The sequence below is a fragment of the Physeter macrocephalus genome, chromosome 11 (genome assembly GCF_002837175.3).
Source record: "Physeter macrocephalus isolate SW-GA chromosome 11, ASM283717v5, whole genome shotgun sequence".
NCBI classification, from domain to species: Eukaryota; Metazoa; Chordata; class Mammalia; order Artiodactyla; family Physeteridae; genus Physeter; species Physeter macrocephalus.
In genome coordinates this window covers 138,703,985-138,729,581 of record NC_041224.1, presented here as the reverse complement: position 1 = coordinate 138,729,581, position 25,597 = coordinate 138,703,985, and positions in this window count along the sequence as shown.

The window sequence follows — 25,597 nt, the reverse complement described above, 5'->3', positions numbered from 1 at the left end:
CGTGGTCCATTTAACCAGTCAGTCACTGTAACGAATCTGAGTGCAGAGAGACATTCTCAGGAATGTTAGTTCATGTTGAAGCGATAACTATAGAAGAAACTAGCCGAAGTTCTGTTTCCAACTACTAAAAAAAGAAAAAGAAAAATGTTCCCGAGGCTGAAAAACTGGCCAGGATGGTTCACTTTTGAGATGCCAAACCTCGCTGCGGGTTCATGTCATAACAGCCACGTTATTCACTAAAGAATTAACTTATTCCAAAAATCCTTCATGCTGACACTTACATAGGTTTTATAAAGTACTCAGAGTTAAGATTGGAAAAATTTGAGAGTGTTCACCTCAAGTTTTAAACAGATAATAAGCAATCTATTGGGAGCGCTTAAAAATGCGTGTTTAAGCACATCCATGGATTTCTTTCCTCCTTCTGGGAAGTATCTGCAGAAATATGTAAAAACTTAAATTGAAATTGGTAATGCTTAAAGATTTATCTGAGTAGCCTTGGAGATTATCTAAAAGGTTAATTTAAAGGCTTAATAAGAGATACTTCATGTCATCATCTGTGTCTTCACATGGAAGATTCTTAAAATTCCACATAATTTGCCATTTGCTCCATAACTCCGTATTTTTCAGTCTCCATTTTTTACACAAGTTTCCCTAAGAATAGGGTTAAAACTGTTACGTGCCTAATTTTTACTTAAAACTGTGTTTTTTAAAGAAAGCTGAATTCACACACCCAAAAAAGCCCATTAAATACCCACACTTTAATATATGTTCCTCAGAAACAAATGTACAGTTAGATAACACATAAAGAATTATGAATGACTAATTATATTTTGCATATTTACAGCAAAGACAATTAGCAAATAGCTTTTATATGCAAAATAATGAAAAAGTAATTAAGATGCACTAACCAGAGCAGCAATATCAAGTCTGTTGTCTTGTGATTCATTCCTAACAAACATAATAATTATGCATTCATTGTCATATAATTAAAACAGCTCTGTCCTTTAGAAAAATGGTTATTTACTGTATAATGACATGAAGAATGGCAGAAGTTCCTCATAATGGTGAGCAGGATAATTAAATATTTCTTCTTAGGAAATGCTCACCCAGTTTAGTTTATTATCATAAATTTCTACCAGCAAGCAGCTGTCCCTCAGGAACGCCGAGTGTTCTCTCTGAGGTCTGGGAAAGTTGTTTTCTGTTTTGTTCCTAGGCTCCTGTCTTCGCCTTTCTGTTGAATTGAGCAGGGATGCTCCTGAGACACTTTTCACCTTCCTAAAGCCTGGTCCCCCTGGAGGCCATCCGGAGTTCCAGAGGGCTTCGGGAAACAACTTCGAGGCCCTTCTCTCTCTCTCTCTCTGCGGCTGGGTCTGCGTTTGGTGATATACAAAAGTGTTATGACTGCTTCTCTGACTGAATATATTCTCTTTTTGAAGATATTCCAGGACTTTTAGTCTTTAATCACTAAAATAGGCCTAAATGTTAACATGAGACTTCAGACAATGTATTATTAATTAATTAATTAATTATTAACATCCAGTATATCTTGTCAGATAAACCACCTGCTTTTTAGAAATACAGGAACACATTTCAAAATGGTTAATGTATTTGGTATTTAGTCTAATTAATGTGATAGAGACTGTCCTCCGTATCCTCCACAAATAGATTGTGGGAGCCATTTTGCTTCCCCGAAGCTGAGAACATCTTTATGTTACATTACTGACAATTGTTCACCCTTCATGTAAGTACAGTACCTATGTAATGCAATCAGAAACCATTTAAGCAGGAGATATAAATTATTTTGTGACTTTGGTGTGTTATTTTTATATACTGATGCTATTATGTTGTCATGAATGTATAGTCAATAAAATTAGCTTATTTTATATAATAAAATCATGTGTCCAGAGAGAGTGGAGAGTGTAGGGGTATTTGGGGAGAGCAGTATCTGTTTATTATCAGTTACTGATTTTTAGAAAATGTAATAGCAACTTTGAAATTTATTGTTTATAACATCTTTGGTATTAGAGAAAGATAAATCTTAAGTAGGAAAAAATGTACTGAATTATTAAACTTTTATTATTTAAAATATCTTTTTTATTATCCTTATTACATAATTTTAATAATATTAAATGTAAACATCAACCTTAGAGGGTAAGAAAATAAATGGTTCGGGTTAAGTTTTGTGATTTGACTTTATTAATATATTTGAAACTAATTATTTCAGCAATCACTGAGCTATCATTCATTTATTGATTGAGTTCAAGAAACAGATAGCAAGCAGTAAGCATAACATTTTGTTTTGTTTAAGTAAAGAGCCGTGACTTTATTTTGAACACTCTATCCTGAAGTATTTAGAAATTTTCTAAATATTCTACACTATAAGCTCATTTGGCTTGTGATAAAATGGATACATGGACAAAGGAGATAAAATATGCTCCTTGTTCCTGTGTTACATTTAGGATAACTTAACCATAGCTTAGAATGCTAAAAAGGAATAATTGCCCTGAAGTGAAACTGGTTAAGTATGTTGTTAGAGCTCCTGTATGCTATCAACAGAATTTGGGAGTAGAAGGAAAATAGAACTTAGAATCATAACAGGGCATTCTGATAGCTACTTTATCAGTAAAAGGTAGGAAAGAAAAATAATGTGGTCACATCTTAAACTCTAATGCAAAAACAGTTCAGGATTACCATTACCAATATACCAGAGGCACCAGAAAAAGTAAAAAATATATATATTTTAGATTGTGTAGTTCATTTTTTAAGGAAAAGCAGTAATCTCAAAATAATTCTAAGTAGTCATCATGGGGGAAAAAAATCATATCTTTATTCCTTCTTACATTTTTTTTTTGTTTGGTATCGGTTTTAAATTTTAGCTACTTGGGCTACAGAAGAGGCAAGGAACACCATAATTTTTTCAATTCTTAGTGCTTATTAAAGGTGTTCATGTACCTATATATACATATGTATTTCATCTAATTTAAATTCCTATTTCAGTACGTCAGTAATCTATCTTGAAGGTTTAAACAATAGTGGGATAATAGGAATATCAGTTTTTGTATCTGCTATAACAGACAGTAGAAATGATCAAATGTTAATTCTTATAATGAGTTTGCTTCTCTTTTCAAGGAACAAAGTTTATAAGGGTGGGAGATGAGAAGGGACAAAGGTGAATTCATGCACCTGTTCATGCACCTCTTGCTATCTTCCTCCCCAGAGCACACATTTCTCAGCAAAATGGGAGATAGCAAGTCCAAGCCCCAACTTTCAGAGCACATCACAAAAACTGTAATTGTTCAAAATTTACAGTTCACCTTGAAGTTGTTATCTGTACCTTTCAATGGAGCCTCATCAACCACCATGAGTTAACTGCTTTATGTGTACGTATCATGGGCATGCGGCCAGACTATGGAACGGAAAATCCTGGGAGACAGGGACAATGTCCTTTCTTGTGTAAGTACATGAGATGGTGCATGAGACGTGGCAGTCACTTGATAGACACTACTGAATGAATACTTCCATCATACTCAATGGACATACACCAAGGGTCTTTGCCCCTTTTCAAAATAATGTTGAAGAAGAACTCTGTTTCTGTCTCCATAACATTCATCCCCAGCCCACTCCTTGCTTTCCTCCGCTATATGTAGTCTCAGTTCCCATATACCTTACATAAATACACACAACCACAGCTGTATCTGTTGTCATCTGTATGATATATATGCAGTAGAACCTCAGTCAATAGTCATTGAATGACCAATTGACAGGCTAAATAATTGAAAGAAAAGAAGGAATGAATAAGTCATACAAATATTAATTGAATGTGTTATGGAGATGTGGAAGCATCTTCTCAACAAATGTAAATATCTTTTCTCTGTCACATCTTTGGCCAGTATGAAATTTGTGATGTGGCCATCTCTGTCGTGGCAGCTTGAACTCTTATGCATAAAGTCCATGAAATCTTTCTAGGTGTGTATTTTGGAAATAAATACTCTGTGTTTAGGAATGGAAGACAATCAAAAAGGGAGATAAGAAAAATAATTGTTTCTGTTTCCATTTGAAACTCCCTTTTGGCTCTTGGGCCAGTCCCTGCTATGATTGTTGACCTAGAGGGTTCCATGTGCTCCCAGAGGGTTTATGTAGAGCTACACTATGCACTTTGAATCACCACTAGTCCCTGTGTGCAGCCCAAACAATTATACTGCAGAAATTTTTGCTAAGAAGAGTTCAAACTAAATGGGACTTTTTTGAATTGATGGCCTTATTGTAAAAATTTCTTTATAAAGAATTTCCTAGGTACTTTATTACAATTTGATGTAAAAATACTTGTAAGTCTAATATTTACTCATAAGTCCAACAACCTAGGGCAAAAAGAAAGACTTTTATAAGGCTTGTATTCAAAAGCAGAACAGAAAGAAAGATCTTAGGTATAGATACTGAAATATCAACTCAAAATACACTCTCCAACTCACCTAAGGCTTGATAAAATGGATGATCCTCAAGAACATAAAAACATGACTTTTAGGGCTTCCCTGGTGGCGCAGTGGTTGAGAGCCCGCCTGCCAATGCAGGGGACACGGGTTCGTGCCCCGGTCCGGGAAGATCCCACATGCTGTGGAGCGGCCGGGCCCGTGAGCCATGGCCGCTGAGCCTGCGCGTCTAGAGCCTATGCTCCGCAACGGGAGAGGCCACGACAGTGAGAGGCCCGCATACTGCAAATAAATAAATAAATAAATAAAACATGACTTTTTATTGCTTGCAACCTTCATTTCTGACTATTGGTTTTCATTGACTTAATGGATCTCCTCGGGAATAAATATTAGCAGGTGCAAAGTAAAAGGAAGGTTATTTATAGACTCCAAATGATGCCATGAGATAGAAAATTGGGTTAGAATCAAACTGGCCTAGAATGTTTGAAGGTAAGATAGGTGAGTCTAGGAGAGCACATATAAAGTTTTCATGGCCCTTTTTGCCCAGTAAATCAGCAAGTATTTTCTGAACTCCCCACTTCTGTGCCTTAAGACTCTCCTGTAACTTTGGTTTAATTTGAAAAATAGCATAGTCAAGTAAACCCTAGAAAAATTACTGTATAAATATACACACAAAAAATATCAAGATAGAATGCTGTGGTGAAATCCACGGTTAATATGTAGAAATTAAACACAGACATTTTCATTTTTTAAAATTTTATATGTGTGCTTGTTAGTTTTAGCATGACAGAATCATGATAATCATTCTCAAATACAACTGGTGAATAACCCACAGGGAGGGCAGGCGAGTCTGACTTTACCATTGCACATGCTATGGGCCCGTTGAGACTTAATATGGGCTCCGTGCTGAGTACTTGCAAACCCCTTAAACTCCTGGGCTTTGGGATTGGCACTCCCTGTTCCTCATTTATGTCCCAGAAAGAACCAATCACCCACAAATGAGGCTGGTTATTTCATCATGAGGACGTAACACATCAGGACTATTTCAGGCAAGGGAAAGAGCAGTGATAGGACAAGACATGTCTGTGGTGAGTGCTGCAAGCATGTTCAAGAAAACCCCTTTTCTGCCAGCCAAAGGCCCCCCAATGTAGGAAGAATCAAATTCCACCAGCTTCAATCCGGCTGTATTATATTTGGATAATAATCCTGAAATGCACATTGATGCTGAAGAAGTTGCTTCTTCAAAACTTTCAGGCAACAATTAAGTATTCCATTGTCATGGCTCAATTAAATGGTTTGGCCTGAGAAAATTGGGGATTGTAAAGTGAGGATGGAATGTGCTTTGATCCTCTTTCCAGGGTTATTGTTTCATTAATAAATGAACATGTCATTTGTCTCACCAGAGGGAGCTCATGCCCTCCAGGCTTTTTTCCTTTTTTTGTTCAGGTTTTATAAAGATGAATTTCCAGTGCTCTGAAATACCATGGATTAGTAGTTAAGCCTGACAGCACTTCGGGGAGTAGCGAGCTTAAAGTGCCTCACACAGGTCTCCAAAGCACTTGTTTACTAATAGAGGAAATCAGCGACCGTCTGCAGCTGCTGATATCGCATTACCATTTGGAGAGACAGTAGCTGAGATAACAAATCACACAGTTTTAATAATTACTCTTGCGTTCCCGTTTTTTGTTTCCTGCGTAAAAGCTGGATTTCTTCCAAATAAACAGATAGAAACAGTATGGAACTTTTATCTTTTAATGATAATGACAACACATCATGTTTCACTAAAAGTTTCCTGCTGAATTTTTTCTGATTTCTAGAGTTTCAGTAAAATGTAATTATACTTTATAATTCCACTCTTTTAATCTTCACTTCAAAAACTATTCACAGTGAGCAAGTGTGCCAGGCACCCAGAGTAGGGGACAATCTGCCTGGACTCACCCATGTGGACCCGCTCCTGCATTCTGTCTTGGGGTAAACCTGTCATTGAAACTGCATCCTGTACATTGAGCTGCTTTGCATTCAAATTAATAGCTAGTTTAATTTGAATGTAAAACAGCTCCATTTACGCCATCATTTGAAAAAAAAAGAAGTAAGGCATTTGGCAATGAATGGATGTTTAAGATATGATACATTTGCAACATATTTTTAATCCTAAATTGAACCTATATTAGGATGGGGACATTTTAATATCAATAGATAAGTCATAAAAGGAGCCCTTTTAAAAATCTGCATAGTAAATATGTACTTTAGGGGTCAAAACTACTCCATTGTACAGATACAGTACAGGGTTTAGTTCATATGGTTGGCGCTGGGCATTTTCTGGCAAATCTGTGTATTGTTACATTTCTATAGTCCAAGAATGGCAATTGATTTTTAAAACACATGCTGCAACTTTATTTGCTCAGTAATTACATGGACTTTATCTGGAGGTCAGTGAAAGAACAACTAAACAGGAAAATGAAGCCTTCCTCCCTTGTGCAATGAAATCATCAAAGTTGGCAGACAGAAAGGAATGCTAAACTTTTTCCCAGAGCTCCGAGTTTGGTTTCCACTGGTCCATGTTCCATTGGGTGATTAGAGAAAGCTTTTTTAAAGCCTTACTTCAGAATGATCTTAATTGGTGCAAGGTTGAGCCCTTTCTAGGAGGGGAGGGAAAAGGTTGAATAGCCTTTTCAAGTCACATGAAAGTTTCCAGGATGAATGTACGATAATTAGATTAATAAGTAGCTTAATTTATCACAGCTGAGGATTTCAACAGCCACACATTAGAGCAAGAAAAAAAGATTAGTGTGATTCTAGTTTGTAAAAAAAAATTGTACTGAAACTTGATTAACCTTAAACACAAAGTGCCTTTCTTCCTCAGTCTAAATGTCTGAAGCGGGGAGGGTGTGTGGAGTGGGGAAGTTGGATAGAGGACCTGAAATAATCAGAAAAGTCCTAATTTATTCCTTTCTGTCTCCCAGTTAATGAGCGGTATCAGGATTGCTTGAACCAACTTTTCCCTTTACTGTTTCTTATCCTTAAAATAATGGGCTAGGCATAAGCCTGTAAAATCATAAATTATGTTGCCCAACCACATCATAGAGATACGTCTTTTCTGATGTGCAATTTGTCATGAGCAGATTCTCCCATCTCTGCTGAAAAGAGAAAGAAGTAATGTGGTTGGGAGAAGAATGGGATTTGGAGGAGATCATAATTCCGGTTAGGGTGTAGTGGGAACATCGAGGTTTAGATTGTTGGATATTTCCAAGAGTTATCTCAGGGCTTTAAAATCTGAATTTAGTCTCATACCTTCAAAAATCATAGGTTACCACACAAAGGGCAGCAATGAATTAAGATAAGCAGTATTCATTGCTAAAACATGCTGAATCAAGACAATTAGTATGAAAGCAAGAATAATTGACTCAAACAGTATTAAAAAATCAGACGGGAACTGACACAAAAGCATATGCATCAAATCAAATGATTGTCCATTGGGAGTCTTTTTCTCCATTTCCTCCACATATACACCATAAAGTATTTTGACAAAAAGTGGAATCTGCTGGACCATCTGATGGTCATATCCAACAGGGGTGGGCCAACATCAGATTTGATTAACCTTCAACTTCCTGACTCCTGTCTAGCTACAAAAGAAACTTTGGCGCTGTGTGGAACAAAGCCACTGGCGTCAGCGTCGGATTCGCAGTGGAAGACCCTGGAGCGTGAATCTATGGTACCTGTCAACACTCAACAGTCATCGTGATGGGGAGGCCAGCTAATGCGAGCCCAGCGGTGGATTGGTGCATGGGGCACTGCCCCTGTGGCTGCTTGAGAAGGTGTGTGGCTGCATGTGGCAAGCAGTGGCGACACCCTCCAACTGGAAGGAAAAAATACAAACCTAAAATACTGGAGGACCTCATGACAGCGCTACCTCTAACACCACAAAAGTCACTGCGCCTCCGAAACTTACACAGAGTTTTGACAGAGGTGCGGGTGTGGTCCCAGTGAAAACGTTGGAACGTTACTGTAGCCCAGCCTGATCAACAAGGGCAATGCCAAGTGCACTCGTGCACCGATCTGTGTGAGAAGTTCAGAAACAGGAGCCAGAGCCCAAGGTGAATCCATTTCCACTGTGGAAGTCTTCTCAGAGCAGGGCTTCTCTTCTGCTGGGATGAAAGAGAAGATTTAAATTAAAAAAAAAAAAATCATATAATGAAAAACATCACGTTATTTCAAAATACTGAAATTTAAAACATTACTGTAATTATGGACTCTGAGTAAACTTGGAAAACTAAAGCACAGTTAAGCCACCTGCTAGAACCTGAGTGTGTTTTCATCTAAAATGGATATCTCATTACTGGTTAACAGTATTTAGTTAGGAGGAGATATGACCTCTAATTTGCCTTTAAAAGATTAATTTGGTGTTTAAATAAGTGTCTTTTATTTAATAATGTTTTCTTCAACCAATTCACTTATGTCAATAAGCTCTCTGTTTAACCTTCTTAAAGGAAACATTTTCTCTGCTCAGAGGCAATTAATGAGCTATCAAATAAATAGTTACAGGAAAATGAACTAAAATTAAGGGCTGCCCAGGACAGCAAATGTGTTTCAACCTATGAAGTGGGGACTTTATGTTACTGTCCACTACGCCATAGGAAGTGTATCTGTTCTGTCATCCTGCCATCCACCTCCTTTCTGTCAGAGTTCGTGGCAGAAACAACTCACACAGGAAAACCTGCTGACGTGGGAACATCCCATATACAGTCAGAGTCATTTTCTCTTGACTGCTGTTTCTTTAAGTTTGGTGAAAAGAATTATAAATCTTCAATGTGGGTTGAGTTGTCATTTTTAATGGGAAATTAAAGGAAAATGAAAATATATGCCATATTAATATAAAAAATTAATATCAATAATATCAATTTTTATTGAAGGATAGTTGATTTACAATGTTGGGTTAGTTTCTGGTGTACAGCAAAATGATTCAGTTAAACATATATACATATTCTTTTTTATATTCTTTTCTATTATGATTTATTACAGGATATTGAAGACAGTTCCCTGTGCTATACAGCAGGACCTTGCTGGTTATCTATTTTATATATAGTAGTTTTATCTGCAAATCCCAAACTCCTATTTATACCTCCCCCACCCCCTTCACCCTTTGGTAACCCTAAGTTTGTTTTCTATGTCAGTGAGTCTGTTACTGTTTTGTAAATAAGTTCATTTGTGTCATATTTTAGATTCCACATATAAATGATATCATATAGTATTTGTCTTTCTCTTTCTGAGTTACTTCACTTAGTATGATAATCTCTAGGTCTATCCATGTTGCTGAAAATGGCATTATTTCTTTTTTTATGGCTGAGTAGTATTTCATTGTGTATATATACCACATCTTCTTTATGCATTCATCTGTCGATGGCCATTTAGTTTGCTTCCATGTCTTGGCTATTGTAAACAGTGCTGCTATGAACATAGGGGTGCATGTATCTTTTATTTTTTCTAATAAGAGATCACTTTTTAAAAAATTTATTTATTTTATTTATTTATTTTTGGCTGTGTTGGGTCTTCGTTGCTGTGCGTGGGCTGTCTCTAGTTGTGGCGAGCGGGGGATACTCTCCATTGCAGAGCCGGGCTCTAGGAGCTCGAACTTCAGTAGTTGTGGCACATGGCATGTGGGATCTTCCCAGACCAGGGATCAAACCCATGTCTCCTGCATTGGCAGGAGGATTCTTAACCACTGCACCACCAGGGAAATCCCCATGTATCTTTTTGAATTAGAGTTTTCTCTGGATATATGCCCAGGAGTGGGATTGCTGGATCATATGGCAACTCTATTTTTAGTTTTTTAAGGAACCTCCATACTGTTTTCCATAGTGGTTGCACCAATATTAATATCAGAGCGTCAAATAGTACATTTTTCAGTCTTGGGGACATAAAAGTGTATCATGGATAACTTAGTTTATCATTTTTCAGGTAACTTTTTAAAAATTTTATTTTGGCTGAGTTGGGTCTTCATTGCTGCGTGCGGGCTTTCTCTAGTTGCGGCGAGCGGAGGCTACTCTTCATTGAGGTGCCCGGGCTTCTCATTGTGGTGGCTTCTCTTGTTGCAGAGCACAGCCTCGAGGCATGCGGGCTTCAGTAGTTGCAGCCCATGGGCTCAGTAGCTGTTGCTCAAGGGCTCTAGAGCGCAGGCTCAGTAGTTGTAGCGCACGGGCTTAGCTGCTCCGCGGCATGTGGGATCTTCCTGGACCAGGGCTCAAACCCATGTCCCCTGCATTGGCAGGCGGATTCTCAACCACTGCACCACCAGGGAAGTCCCAGGTAACATTTTAAAATACAGTTTTTCTAGATAGTTATCTATGGGATTCAAATGCATTTTGCTTTTGGGGGTATTAATAGAGTTCAAAGCTGTCAAATTTTGTTTAGCTTTCTATAGTACGTGACAAGGAATTTTTTTAAAAACTTGACCAGTAGTAACAATCATCATTATTTTTATTTTATTTTATTTTTAAAATACATTTTTGGCCGCACTACACGGCATGTGGGATCTTAGTTCCCCGAAAAGGAATCGAACCTGAGGGAAGTCCCCCAACATTATTTTTAAATTCAGAGATTTTTCTAATAGGAGTAAATGAGTCACCAAAATCTCTCCTTCTCAGAAGAGAAGCACACTGAGTATGGCAGAGACTGCTGGCCATCCCCTAATAATTATGCCCCTTTTTCCATAGTTATGGATTTTTGCCATAGAGCACACAGCCAACAAAAAATACAGATGACATTTACAATCCTCCTTGTCACTGCTCGCTGCAGTCATAAGACTCAGTTCTGGCCAAGTTGAGGTGAGTGGAAGTGATGTGGGCAATGAACGTCTGGGTTGTGTCCTTAAAGGACACATCTTCTTTTTCCTCTTCCCCTCTTCAAAGCAAATAAAAAGAGCCTTTAACGGCTTCCTGGAATAGAGTTGGCATCTCAGCTCAACTTCTATGTGAGGGAGAAATAAGCTTCTGTCTTATTTAAAGTCCTGTGTTTTCAGCTAAACCTACATCCTAACTAATACACGGACTAAAAATAGACATAAAATAAAGTCAAACTTATGTACTGCCTGTGCCACATTAAACTATCCAATAAGTCTCTCTCTGTCTCTCCCTCTCTCTCTCTCCCTCTCTCTCTGTTTTAAATTACTCTTTTTTTAAAAAAAAATTACTCTCCCCTAAAATACACTTTTGATTGAGAAACCTTCAAAACCTTTTGGATGGCTCCCCATTGCCTTCTGAATTAAGGACAATCCCTCACTAGACATTCAACACTCCACGCTTTTTCCAGCCTCCACTACTCACATACACATGTCCCTACCTTCTCTGATCATGCTAGAGAGTCGCACTTTGGGGGCCATGCCTGTCCTTCCTCTCTGCCAGTGCAAGTCTTATCCACCATGTTACCAAAGTAAGAAAGAGTTATATCAATTGAGGCCTTTGGCATCAAATGGACCCCATTGGAAGCCATGGGGTCCTCACACAACCCCCTCTGACTTTCCCTCATAGCACTTGTCACATCTTGTTACTGCACATTTGGCTGCTGTCTGCCTCCCTACTAGACCATAAGGTCCACATGGGCAAAGATGATGTCTGATTGTCTCATCATCTTATCTCCAGGAGTAGCATGGTGCCTGGCAATTGACAGATAATAAACATTTGTGGAGTGGATGGATAAACATCTCTGAATCTGTTTTATCACCTATTAAATGAGGCTAATAATATCTCATTCACAGAGTCGTTGCTAGAAATAAATGAGAAAATAAAATGAGGTAATGTGTGTCAAAGGACTGTCCCATAGTACATACTCAATAAATGAGAAGCAATATTGTGCAGTGATTCACAGCATGGACTTTGGAATTAAACCTACCTGGGTATGGCTTTAGCCAGGTATGTGTTGGATGACATTGGACAAGTTATTTATTTGTTCTAGTCTTCCATTTCTTCCTCTATAAAGCTGATAGGAAATTTTCCTGGTATTATTGTTGAATGTATTAAATTTGACCACCTATGTGCTTTACCACAACGTGTGTTACCTAATAGGCATCCACAAATGGTATCTATTGCTACCTATCACTCATCTAATCATTCATTTATTTGTTCAACAGATTTTTTTATTGACTGAATACTATATACCAGGCCCTGGGCTTTGTGCTGGGAATACAACGGGGAACAAAGCAGAGTGGTCCATGGGGCTCACCACTTGAAATCTACAGCTTGGTGAGGTAGACCATTAAATACATAAACATGCCAATACATATATAAGTATTGGTTGTGAGTAACTGCTAAGGAAGAAAAAGACAGGGTGCTTTGAGAAACACCCTGGATTTACAGAAACTCTACATGAGCCAGCTCAAATGGCAGCAGCTCCATAAAACCTGCCTTATCCCTCCCCATCCTCTTCTTACATGGTCTTTCTCCTTCATTCAAACCATATATCATACTATTCTTTTATTGTGGCATTTGTTTTGCTCTTTTACTTGTCTATTTTTACTCATAAGAATAGCTAATGATGACAGCTGTTATCAGGGATTCTTAAAAAGGTCTAATTTAAGCCCTTGTAATCTGGACTAAGAACTTCTCACGGGTAAAGTCTATGTCTTACTCACCTCTGTTGTACCTGTAGATCTAGCAGGGTTCCTGGCACAAATTAATGGCTCCAGGAATATTTGTGGAATTGAAATAAATTGTACTATCTCCTTTGGCTTCCAAATATGAAAGATTGACTCTAATTCAAATGACTCTCTCTAATCTTTATATGTTAGGCTATTTCTTTAGTTAGTGGATTGTGATCCATCAATTTCTTTAACATATTATAGATGGTAAATAAATCAAAAGTACATTACAATAGTCAGAGTGTTAATCATGAAAAAGCTTTAACATCCCATGGCAAGAAGGATATCCTTGGAAGAATCCCAGACTGAAATCCCTTGACCAACATCTAAAGACATTCTGTTTTCTACAGCATTTGGAAATGCCTTCCCAATATAAAATTCTGCTGCTGTTTGTCCCATGATCTTGACAAAAAGAACAGTCATCATTACTTACAACAGAAAGCATCCTAATGGCTGTTTCTGGCAGCATAATCCCTTTACAGAAATGAAAACATTCACGTTATACCCAGGTCGAAAAGAAATAATACAGTAAAGAATATTTATCAGTTCACATAACTGAAAAATCCAGAGATAGGGATGTTTTAGATGAGGTTTGACCCAATGCCTTAAGGATATCCAAAAGACTTGGGTTCTTTCCATCTTTCTGTGTCAGCTTCATCCTAAGGCTGGCTCCATTCCTAGTCCCAAGATGGCTGCTTACAGCTTTTGGGGCCATATGCTTTCTTTTTGTGTCAAAGAGACCAATTTTGTTTCCGCATTCCCAGAAAACCCCCTATAAACACTGTGTGGTCTGCTCAGTTCACACATTGACCGTTGCTTCAATCACTTCAGTTAAGAGGTTGGGATGGGATGATTGGCTTGGTCCATTCTACCCCTGACTGGGAGGCAGTGAGGTCAGGTTCCACAAAATCACATAGATCCCAAAAGGAAACTGGGGACTGCTGGGAAGGGGGAATGGATGTTGGCAAAACATTTAACACATGTTGACTATATAAGGTCTCAGTCAGCCTTGGTCTATGAAGCCTGCCTATTCAGGAGGATAGGGCCATTCATTCATATCAGAAAGAAGAAAAGGAAAAGGCATGGACTTCTCTCCCTTCTGAAAAATGGCATCATATTCTGGGGGGAAAAAATGAGCTTTGCTTTTGTATTGGCTCTGTTCAGGGACAGTCCTATGGTTTAATAGAGTCAGCACTTTTAAATAAAATTATTCCTATTCTAAATTTTTAAAATCATGATGGACTAGTGAAGGCCAAGTAACAATATATACTCTGTCTTAAGTTATTAAATTTTCTAGTAGAAAGGTTGACATTTTGCCTCATTTTCAAGGAAAAATAACTTGAGAGAACTTTAGACAGAAGCCATTCATTTGTCTCCACTTATTTTGATCAAGTGAAAGCCTCTAGAGCATCCACTGGATAGCGCCTGTCATGTTTTTCTCACTTTCTTTCCTCTTCCTCTATCTCTCCCCAACCCCGACCTGTCTACCCACATCACCCCCCCTACACACTTCTGCTTTCTTCTCTGTGCTTTCTCTCCATCTCCTGTCCCTCTACCCCCTTTCATTTTTCCTTCCTTCCCTGGAATTCTCTTTACTCTCTGTCTTCTCTCTCTTTTCACTCATGTTTTTCTCTCATCCTCTCCCTTCAAATGGGTCCCAATAGGTGGATTAATTTAGTAGGAGAAATCCAGTTCCCTTTTTCTTCACAATAGCATGGAAACAAGTGTGAAAGTGGTGGCAATGATTTAGGGCTGTCTTGGGGAGAGCTACTCCCACTTCTCTGTGGCCTCCAAACTGCATCAGAGGACAGAGTCTCAGCCATCTGGTAAGAAATATGCTGGTTTCACCAAAATGTTCTGCATTAGCCATTAAAGAAGAGAAACTCCAATATGTTTAATAGTGAGATCTATGGTTTAACTCTTACCTCCCCAAATCTCACACCACCCTTGAGAGCTAAGAAGGCAGCTTAGTTTTCTCAGCCCCATTTCAGAGTTTTGAAGGACCACTAAGCACAGGCATGAACAGTGTGATAGAGTGACCAGATTTCTAAGCTTAGGGTATTATTGTCTTTACTTCTGGCTGATTTTTTCCAACTCTGACATTCCTCCGAGTAGCATGAAATCACTTTTCCAAATAACTTTATTCATTAACCATTACCATTATCAAGAAGGACAGCTCACAAGCAAGAAACAATAATATTAAAGAAAAATGTAGTAACTTTTGTTTATAAAATAAAAGGACTCTACTTTGGGATCAGTCTAAGCCAAATATAGTTCTCAAATAAATAAGTTCATTGTATGTTTCTTTAGGGAATCTGATACCATTTAAAAAAATGCTTTATTTACAGGTTTAAAATAGCTCTATGTAGTTATTAAAATACCTTTGTTTGGGAGATAACTCTGAGAAGATTAATATGAAAGTTCTTGTAAGACATATAGCACAAAAGTTTTGACCAACATTTTCTAAATAGAGACACAATTACTAATGCTAAAAGAAAAAAATTCCATCCCTAGAGAGGTAACTTAATACCTAGAGCTTGCTTACAAAAGAGGGAAAACTAATGAAGCTTTATGTTGCTTTTATATCTAATTTTAATAGTTGTTTGCATGATGACAGACAAATGTACTATTTTCTGGTGGTGAAGGATTTGTGTATAACCCTCATTTAATTTCCTTCAAAATTCTTTGTGATTCTGCATAGCCGTTGTGGTTCATGGACATTTGTCCTAATGGAAGGATCAATATTGAAGTTCAGACAACATTAAATAAACACATATTGAACACCTGCTCACTTGACAACATACTCTATATGTGGCATCAGGCCCACATAGTTCCCGTCCTTAAGAATCTCAGTCTCATGAGAAAACAGACATTTATTTAAATAATTAAATTACATATTGTAGGTATGTACAGTGCACAATGGGAATATAAGAAGGGAATTAAGGTTCTGTGATGGAGTCTAGAAGAGGAGGTAGCTTTTGAGATGGAACTTGAAGAATGAGTAAAACCAAAAAGAAGTAAAGAAGGTAGTTGTACCAGTGGAGAGAATATCACATGCCAAGACATGGAGATATGGTACAATTTAGCTTGCTTAAGAAAACACAAGTAGTTTATTATTGCTTGAACATAAAATATGCCAGTAGTGTAGAAGACAAGGTGTGATTGGGAATCTGTAGACAAATCACAAAATTCATTTTATGCCATGCTAAAAGATGTGTTAAGAATGTAGTTTTTATTCCATAGACCATAGAGGTTGATTGAAGAATTTCAAGTAACATGATCATCTTTTTATATTGAAAATGTATAGTTTAAATTGGGAGGGGACACATCTCGAAGCAGAAAAAAAACAGTCATCAAGTACTGCAATAGTCCAGGCAATGGCTACTGGAGATCTGAACAATAACAGAGGTATGGAGGTTGGAAAAGAGCAGAAAGAGAAAAGATACATTTAGGGAATTGAGTCAGTAGTAGATTGATTGATTAATTAGATGTGAGAAGAAGGGAAATAGAAAATCCTTAAATAAGAATTTTTAAATAACTCTCAGGATTTTTGCTTGAGCATGGGGTCAATAGACATTAGCGCCACTCGTTATAATAAGGAAAAAGGGAGAAGCAGCAAGTTTGTGGAGGTAGTTGGTAATTTGGGGACATTGTCAGCTTGAGATCCTTTTGAGGTATCCAAGTGGTAATATCTGGTTGGCTAGTCTCTGCTTTCTAGACTCAAAAAAAGTCTGAACTAAAGATATCACTGAGACTACAAATGTGATGACAGAGGAAGTATTTACAGTAAGAAGAGAAGGGGATGGAGCATAGACTCTTGGAGTGCTCCACCAGTGAAAGGTCAGAAAGAGGAAGAAGACCCTACAAACAAGCCAGAAGAAACTTGCTCAGATAAGTAGGAAGAAAACTAATAAAGAATGCAGTCATGGAAAACCAGGGAGGAGAAATATTTTATTTACATTTTTGTATTGTTTCACATTTTTAAGCAAGCATATCACATATTTCTTTGGCATATGGTAATATTAGATAAAAATTTAGATTAAAAAAAAATGAGGGGACTTCCCTGGTGGTGCAGTGGTTAAGTATTTGCCTGCCAATTCAGGGGACACGGGTTCGATCCCTGGTCCGGGAAGATCCCACATGCCGTGGAGTAACTAAGCCCGTGAGCCACAACTACTGAGCCCATGTGCTGCAACTACTGAAGCCTGCATGCCTCAAGGCTGTGTTCCGCAACAAGAGAAACCACCACAGTGAGAAGCCCAAGCACTGCAAGGAAAAGTAGCCTCCGCTCGCCACAACTAGAGAAAGCCTGCATGCAACAACAAAGACCCAACCCATCAAAATTACAAATCCATTTACCCTTTGACATAGTGATCTCAATTTTGGAAATGTATCCTGAAGATATGCCTGCATGTAGAAGTGGCATATATTTAAGGTGATCTATTGCATTATTGTTTATAATAGCTGAATATTGGAAACAACCCACATATTCATCTCTCTCTTTCTCTAGACAGAGAGACAGAGAGAGACAGAGAGAGAGAGAATAGACGAGAGAAAGTACGTAGTGTTTAAGTAGCTATTGATGAATATGTGGATTGTTTCCAGTATTCTGCTAGTATTTAATCTTAAGGTTTTCTGTTTCTGATTTTTAATAGACCATCTTCAACTTCTTCTTGAAGTTTAATAGGCATATCCACATGATAAGTACACCGCTTGATGAATTTTATATTACTGGACACACCTAGGTCAGGAAATAGGACATCACCAGCACCTCAGAAGCCCTTCCGATCACAAGCCCCCCAACAAGGGTAGTCACCATTCAAGTTTATAACACCATAGGTTAGTTTTGCTTATTTTTGTTATTTACATAAATGGAATCATACAACTGGAAAAAGAGAAAAGAAAACTGATAACTGTACGAAAGAGTACTCGTGGAAGTTGAGGATCTGGACAACTCTCCCTGCCTGAGTACCCCTGAGAACATCTCCCATAACCCAGGTATTACATGTGCAACAATTTGAAGACCTCTGGCTTAAGACACAGAGTATCACTTAAGATTATCTCAGTATGATTATCAGGGTATAAAATTAATATTTTAAAAATCTTTCCTCAGAGATATCTGTGAAGAAATTAAATATTTATTTGGGTTATAGAATAATTTGAGGAGAAATTATAAATATTAATATTTATAATTTTTTAATATAAACACGTCATTCATCAAGTTCTAGGTGCTATGATATAGGAAGTTGAGTAAGACACACCCTTGAAGACCTTAAAATTTATTTATAAAGATATATATGCAAATAATTATAAAATAAGATGGTTTGCAATGAGCTCCTTAAAAACAATATTACAGGGACTTCCCTGATGGTGCAGTGGTTAAGAATCCGCCTGCCAGTGCAGGGGACACGGGTTCGATCCCTTGTCCAGGGAGATCCCACATGCCACAGAGCAACTAAGCCTGTGTACCACAACTACTGAGCCTGCGCTCTAGAGCCCGTGAGCCACAACTACTGAGCCCATGTGCTGCAACTACTGAAGCCCACGCGCCTAGAGCCCGTGCTCTGCAACAAGAAAAGCCACCGCAATGAGAAGCCCGCGCACCACAACGAAGAGTAGCCCCCCCACCCCGCGCGCCGCAACTAGAGAAAGCCCGCGCACAAAAACGAAGACCCAACACAGCCAAAAATTTTAAAAATAAATAAATAAAATGTAAAATAAATAAATAAATAAAAACAGTATTACAGGATTCAGATTTTAAGTTTAAATAATTTATTATCAAAGTGATAATCTCAGATATTCATAGATAGTAATTATCTTTTAAAAGGGAGTCCAATTGACTAATACAACTCAAAAATCAAAGGTGAGCTCTCTCAAGCACCCGACATGAATGGATCTTGAACCATAGATTATCATTTTGAAAAGTTAAGATGCTGAAGAAACAGTAAGATAAAACTATTGCTTCAAGGTATAGAACATTCAGGGGAAAAAAACGTGGAGAGAAATTCTTGAACGTGTTTTAAAACCAGGGAATTTTGAAGAGCAATTGGGCTGTATCTAGATAGATAAAATTTAAAGTCTATTTCCTACAACCCAGCAATTCCAACTCTGGTTAAGCACTCCTGATAAAATCTCAGACATGGGCACAAGAAGACTTGCACAGGCATACATACCTCGCTTTATTGCACTTTGCTTTATTGCTCTTTGCAGATACAGCACTGTTTACAGATTGAAGGTTTGTGGCTACCCTGCATCGAGCAAGTCTATTGATGCCATTTTCTCCAACACCATTTACTTGTTTCGTGTCTCTGTGTCACATTTTGGTAACTTGCAATATTTCAAACTTTTTCATTATTATTATATTTGTTAGGGTGATCTGTGATCAGTGATTCTTGATGTTACTATTGTAATTGTTTGGCAGTGCCACGAACCACAGCCATATAAGACAATGAACTTAATCAATAAAAATTGTGTGTGTTCTGACTGCTCCACTTACCGTTTCTCCCCCCTCTCTCTCCCTCTGCATGAGCCTCCCTATTCCCTGAGACACAACAATATTGAAATTAGGCCAACTAATAACCCTATAATGGCCTCTAACTATTCAAGTTAAAGTGTCAAACATCCCTCACTTTAAATCAAAAGCTAAAAATGATTAAGTTTAGTGAGGAGGCCATGTTGAAAGCCAAGATAGGCCAAACAGGCCTCTTGCACCAAACAGACAAGTTGTGAATGCAAAAGAAAAGTTCTTGGAGAAAGTTTAAAGTGCTACTCCAGTGAACACATGAATGATAAGAAAGTGAAACAGGCTTATTGTTGATTGGAAGAAAGTTTAAGTGATCTGAGTAGAAGATCAAGAAGAAGCCACAACATTCCTTTAAGACAAAGCCGAATCCAGAGCAAGGCCCTAACTCTCTTCAGTTCTATGAAGGCTGAGAGAGGTGAGGAAGTTACAGAAGAAAAGTCTGAAACTAAACAGGTTGGTTCATGAGATTCAAGGAAAGAAGCCGTCTCCATAACATAGAAGCTCAAGGGAAGCAGAAAGTGCTCCTGTAGAAGCTGCAGCAAGTTAGCCAGAAGATCTAGCTGAGATCATTCATAAATGATACTACACATTAGATTTTCAATGTAGACAAAACAGACTTCTATTGAAAGAAGATGCCATCTAGAGCTTTCAAAGCTAGAGAGGAGAAGTCAATGCCCGGATTCAGAGCTTCAAAGGACAGTCTAACTATCGTGTTAGGGGCTAATGCAACTGGTGCATTAAGTTTAAGCCAATGTTCATTTACCATTCCAAAAATCCTAGGGCCCTTAAGAATTATGCTAAATCTACTCTGCCTGTGCTCTATAAATGGAACAACAGAGCCTGGATGACAGTATATCTGTTTATAACATGGCTTACTGAATATTTTAAGCCCACTGTTGTGAACTACTGCTCAGGAAAAAAAAAAGAAAAAGTAGTTTCAAAATATTACTGCTCATTGACAATGCACCTGGTCACCCAAGAGCTCTGGTGGAGATGTACAATCAGATTCATGTTGTTTTTATGCCTGCTAACACAACATCCTTTCTGCAGCCCATGGATCAAGGAGTAATTTTGACTTTCAAGTCTTATTATTTAAGAAATACATTTTGTGGGGCTTCTCTGGTGGCGCGGTGGTTGGGAGTCCGCCTGCCGATGCAGGGGACACGGGTTCGTGCCCCGGTCCGGGAAGATCCCACATGCCGCGGAGAGGCTAGGCCCGTGATCCATGGCCGCTGAGCCTGCACGTCCGGAGCCTGTGCTCCGCAACGGACAAGGCCACAGCAGTGAGAGGTCCGCAAAAAAAAAGAAAAAAGAAAGAAAGAAATACATTTTGTAAGTCTTCTAAGTCTATAGCTGCTTTATGAATGTTCTTAATGATTTCTCTGAGGGATGTGAGCAATGTAAATGGAAAACCTTCTGGAAAGGATACACCACTCTAGATGCCATTCAGAACATTCGTGATTCATGGGAAGATGTTAAAATACCAACATTAATAGGAGTTTGGAAGAAGTTGATTCCAACCTTCATAGATGACTTTGAGGGACTCAAGACTTCAGTGGAGGAAGTGACTGCAGATGTGGTGGAAATGGCAAGAGAACTAGAAATAGAAGTGGAGCCTGAAGATGTGACGGAATTGCTGCAATCTCATGATAAACTTGAAGAAATGAGGAGTTGATTCCGATAGATGAATAAAGAAAGTGGCTTCTTGAGATGGAATCTACTCCTGGTAAAGATGCTGTGAAGATTGTTGAAATGACAATAAAGGATTCAGAATGTTACATAAACTTAGTTGATAAAGCAGGGGCAGGGTTTGACTTCAATTTTGAAAGAACTTTTATTATGGGTAAAATGCTATCAAACAGCACGGCCTGCTACAGAGAAATCGTTCGTGAAAGGAAGAGTCAGTTGATGTGGCAAACTTCATCGCTGTCTTATCTTAAGAAAAAGCACAGCCTCCCCAGCCTTCAGCAGCCACCACCCTGATCAGTCAGCAGCCATCAGCATTGGGGCAAGATCCTCCACCAGCAAAAAGTTTAGGACTTGCTGAAGGCTCATATGATGGGTAGCATTTTTTAACAATAAAGTATTTTCAAATTAAGGTATGAACATTGTTTTTTTAGACATATTGATATTGCACACTTAAAAGACTGAAGTATAATATAAACATAACTTTTACATGCACTGGAAAACAAAACGACTTGTGTGATTCATTTTATTTTGATATTTGCTAGATTATGGTGGTCTGGAACTGAACTCAAAATATCTCTAATGTATGCCTGTACAAGGATGTCTCACACATCATTTGTACTAAGAAGATGAAAATGAGAAACAGTAAGGGAGTGAATACATAAAATGTGATATGTGGGATATTCATACCGTTGATCACTACCATAGCAGTTTAAAATGAACTATCTTAATTCACTTAAGAAATATCTATTGAGTGCCTACTCTATGTCAAATACTGTTCTAGGTTCTGGGGATTCAGTGATGAGCAAGGCAAAAACCCTGCCCGTGGGGAGCTCATAACTACATCTGCATATACCAGCACAGATAAGGTACAGAAACATCTTGTAGAGAGAAAACGTAGGCTGAGAAATATGAAATGTTTAAATTCTTCAATTACCCACTAAACAATCCTACGTCTTATTTATGTATACACATATGTAAACGTATACTTTAATGACCTTAAAGAACACATGCAAAAATCATAATAGTGTTGCTTCTGGGAAGGGAAAGGTGATCAGACTGAGGATGTGGGTCAAAGGGAACTTCAACTTGATGTGTAATTTTTCTTTTTATTAGAATATCATAACAATAATGGTGATTTCTGGGTATTGGACAAACTCATATTTGTTATATTTATTTCTGTACTTTAATTTTTAATTTCTCAAAACTAAAGAACCTATGACAAGGGAATTTCAGGTTTTGAGGAACAGAAGGTACAATCTATAGAGAAAAGTCCTTAGAGGCGTTGGGTTCAATCTAGAAATAAGAGGAATGACTCTTCCTCTGAGACAGAACAGAAGCAGCAATGGATGAAGAAAAATAGAAAAGATTGAGGAAAGAAATAGTAAGTTGCAGGAGGTTTACAGATGGCCTTGATCTTCTCAGTAAGGCAGGAGGCAAGAGCATCTTTTGGTATCAAGGGGAAGGGAAGATCAAACAGTGAGTTCCAAAATATGAAAAAGTTTTTAAACAACCAGTGTAGGAAATTCACTACTGAATCTCCAAGAGATTAATAAAAGGAGTACAGAGCAGCAATGAGAACCAGGTGACGCTCGATAGCATGAATTTTCAGTGAACTGAATCTGAATGGTTTCATGTTTTTCTCTCAAAAAGAACTGGCAGCCTAGGAAAAAAGAGAGAAATTAACTGATAGTGTTGAATACAATTTAGGGAATGATTGTGTGAATACTTGGTGAAAACTTAAGGAGGGGATGAAGTATACTAGAATGATAATTAAAGCATCCTTTAAAGCTCTCAACTCGGGGCTCAGACTGGACAGAGAAAAAAATGGATCTGGGAAAAGCTTTGGCTTTCTCGGATTTGGGTTTGGCAAGGGCAGGGCACACGTGCCAACTCTTCTGTCCCTGAGCCATTGGCAGATCACTAATTGATCCTGGCATCCTTTCTTACTAAACCTAGACATGAGCCCAGAACACTCCTCAATTCAGTATTCCAGGGATGCACTCCAAATTGCTTAGAGTGGACACACATTGTGAAACCAGTATGCTGGACATGCCTGCACCAGACAGCAAGCTTCCTCCAGGCAGTAAGCATGTCCTCTTTGAATCTCCAAAGGCTGTACCTGACACATAATAAGCTCTTACTCAATAAGTAATTGTGGGGAATTCCCTGGTGGTCCAGTGGTTAGAACTTGGCATTTTCACTTCCCGGGGCCCAGTTCAATCTCTGGTCGGTGAACTAAGATCCTACAAGCTTGAAGGTCAGATTGGGGTCAGAACAGGGAGTTCAAAACTGGTGACCTTGGGACTTCCCTGGCGGTCATTAAGGTGGAACTGTTTCAAGTAGTGAAAAAAGTTAAAGGTCTGCCTCTTGTAATGAATGAAAAAAAAAAAATGAGAGAGTTGTTATGCCCTTACTCTAAATTTTCTTCTGTGAATTCTTATTCTTCTCCTGCAGAGTTTCTCTTACAAGGTAGCTTATAAAAGGTGACATATTTAGGGCTTCCCTGGTGGTGCAGCGGTTGAGAGTCCGCCTGCTGATGCAGGGGACACGGGTTCGTGCCCCAGTCCGGGAGGATCCCACATGCCGCGGAGCGGCTGGGTCCATGAGCCATGGCCGCTGAGCCTGCGTGTCCGGAGCCTGTGCTCTGCAACGGGAGAGGCCACAACAGTGAGAGGCCCGTGTACCGCAAAAAAAAAAAAAAAAAAAAAAAAAAAGGTGACATACTTAAATAAACTTTTGCCATCTAAACATTTAGAAATGAAGAGTTCAGTAATAGTTTGTTTTGTTTACATACTGTGCATTTCTATGAGGAAAAAATACTTTCTGTCACATTGCTATAGAACCATAGAATTTTCAATTGACAAAAGTATGTGATTTTTGTATTGATGTTTTCCATAAAAATCACAGAAAACTTTAGCTAGAATCTAGTACAATATGGAATACAGGGGAAATATATGTCATTCTTCTGATCCTTAATTTAAAGAGAAAATTCAGGATATTTGGTTGCATGAATTTTTTAACCATTAAAAATTCAGTAATGAATTATGGATGCAAATGTTTTTAGCAATGCTGTCTTAACATTTACCTGAAAATAAAATTAACTGCTTTTCTCTCCAGGTCATGAATAAAATTAGTCTAACGTGGTTGTCCCCTAACTGGGTCTTTTATGGAAATATTGGTGTTTTCCTTTGTTTTCTTTATCCAAACTGCCTATGCTGAACTCTCATGGGGCAAAACTCGCCAGTCCTTCTTATCAATCCCCTCACCTGTGGTGGGACCATAGCTTTGTTTCTGGATATCAACTCAACAAGACTTGAGTGTGGAGGTAAATCTTTAGGTATGTGAAAAGTATTTAAACTAAAAGTACCTTCATGGTATGTACGTACAATGGAATATTATTCAGCCTTAAAAAGGAAGGAAATTCTGACACATGCAACAACATGGATGAACCTTGAAGACATTAGGCTAAGTGAAATAAACTAGACACAAAAGGCCATATAGTGTATGATTCCACTTATACGAGACACTTAAAGTGGTCAAATTCATAGTGACAGAAGGAGGAAGGGTAGTTAACAGGGGCTGCGGAGTGGGGGATGGGGAGTAATTGTTTAATAAACACAATTTCAGTTTGGGAAGATGAAAAAGTTCTGAAGCTGGATTGTGGTGATTTACAGCAATGTGAAAGTATTAATGCCACTGAATTATACACCTAAAAATGGTTAAAATGCTGTTTTATGTTATATATGTTGTACCACAACAAAAATAAATTAAGTTTAACTATATTTTCAAAAGCAAATGAAACTGTGGCTGATTTTGATTCCCTGTAATATAAAGTAACTAGAAGGTTTTTTTCCCCATGGAAACATTGTAAACATCAAAATACATACTTTTATTTTAAATGGTCATTATCATCTTGGCCAAAAATTTATTCTATAAAAAGAAAACTGGACAAGACATTTAACAAGGAAATGTCATTTGAGTGTGAGATGAAAAGGAAAAATGAAGACACATACTCCACATCTTCAACAATGTTTCCCTCTGTGGCCTGGGAAACTTTGCATGAATTAGACTGAAATTAGATTGGAACTATATTATCTTTGGTTCGAGAAGACTTTTTTTTTTAATTAATAACTTAAAATGTTCATGTTGGCCATTAGGAAAAATCAAAAGTAGAAACACTGAAAAGGAGAATTTTTAATGTGAAGATGGTTAAAATGTGTCAGTATCACATATTTAGGCAAGGATAGAAAAGTAAATTACATTTATGTGTTTGTCTTCCCAAACTGTTTTCTTGGCCTAAAATTACTCAACATGTAAAAAGATTCCCAG